Genomic DNA, 1,563 nt, shown 5'->3' on the forward strand with positions numbered 1-1,563 from the left:
GCGCTACTAATATGAAACTTCTTGTTAGATTAAAACTGTGTTCCGGACCTAGACTCGATCTCGGAACTGTTGCCATTCTCTGGCACCAAGTTTTAATCTACCTGGAAGTTTTCTATCAGCGCACACTCCGCTGCAGAAAGAAAATCTCAAGCTGCAGACGTCCTTCAGACTACGGCTAAGCCATGTCTTTACAATACCATTGCTCCCCAGAGTGGTAGTTAGGCCAGGTTCGGAGAAGAGCTTCAATGAAGTTTGCAAGGTAGAAAGCCAGGTAGTGGCAGAATTGAAGGTGTGAGAACGGGGCGTAAGTCGTGCTTGGGCAGCTCAGTTGGTAGCGGAATTATCTCCAAAAGACAACGGTCCCGAGTTCGACTCTCGGTGTGGTACACAGTTTTAACCTGCCAGGTAGTTTCATATATTTCTAACGTTTTGCTGTTACGAGTCGTTTGAAGTCCCAAATCCTGATGAAGATTATGGTTTTGTCGAAATTAGGAACCATCAGGTACGGAAGAAGATGGGGATAACGAAGATGGTAACCATCGTAGTTCTTCCAACTGAAATTTCGTTCTAGGAGAGAATGACTATAAGTGTTCTTCAACTATACTTTCTAATAAGAGAATAACTAATTCCACAAAATTAGTTTCTCACCTCCCAGGACGAAAATGACAAGCAAGCACTGCTTCTAGTCCAGTTGAAGCATGGCAATTACAAATGACAGATGATATGCTAGATCGGATTGTCACTTACACAGGCGAAACAATTATTGACAAACTTTCAACTAGGAACTCGCTGATTACCATATTACTACAAGTTCGTAGAAATAAGATTGTCATTGGTCTCTTGTATATATGCAGAGTAAACAAGGTGGCTCAGATAAACTCAGAAGAAGTCTTGCCTCCTGAATTTTGTAATGCCCTCTTTAGCACACCACAAAGGCGATTTCAGGTTTTATTAGTTCTCTAAGATTTGATGATAAAACAACTCAATTGAATAGTAAACAAGAAGACCGATTTTTGACAGTTCAGGACAACCGCCCAAAATATATTGATAAATATGATTCCCTAAATACACCTTTAGAATACTATGCAGTATATAAGCAGCCGTTAGATTTCCTTAACAGCTGCCCTTTCAGTGTATAGGTCTTGAAATCTGGACAAATTTGGAACTAAGATTTTGATAATGCTTATCCACTTTGGATATTTTAGAACCATGACTCTATATAAAATGTAAATAAGTTATACAAAACAGTAACCAGTCACTTTTTGAATTATTATGTTTTATTCCATGAACCGGATTTCGAACCTTTTCAGGTTCCATTTGAAGTTGAACCTGAAAAGATTCGAAAACCGGTTCATGGATTAAAACATAGTTATTAAAAAAAGAGACTGGTTACAGTTTTGTATAACCTATTTACATACTAAGATTTTGATGTTGAATTCTTCCAAGACATATGATATTCTAAACGCTTTTCCACTTGCTGGCATGGTAGTTACACAGAAAAGTGAAGCTTCCCATCTTATTAGGAGGCAAAGTTAACAGAACCCATTCATGCACTAATAGAAG

The sequence above is a fragment of the Schistocerca serialis genome, chromosome 4 (assembly GCF_023864345.2).
Source record: "Schistocerca serialis cubense isolate TAMUIC-IGC-003099 chromosome 4, iqSchSeri2.2, whole genome shotgun sequence".
Taxonomy (NCBI): domain Eukaryota; kingdom Metazoa; phylum Arthropoda; class Insecta; order Orthoptera; family Acrididae; genus Schistocerca; species Schistocerca serialis.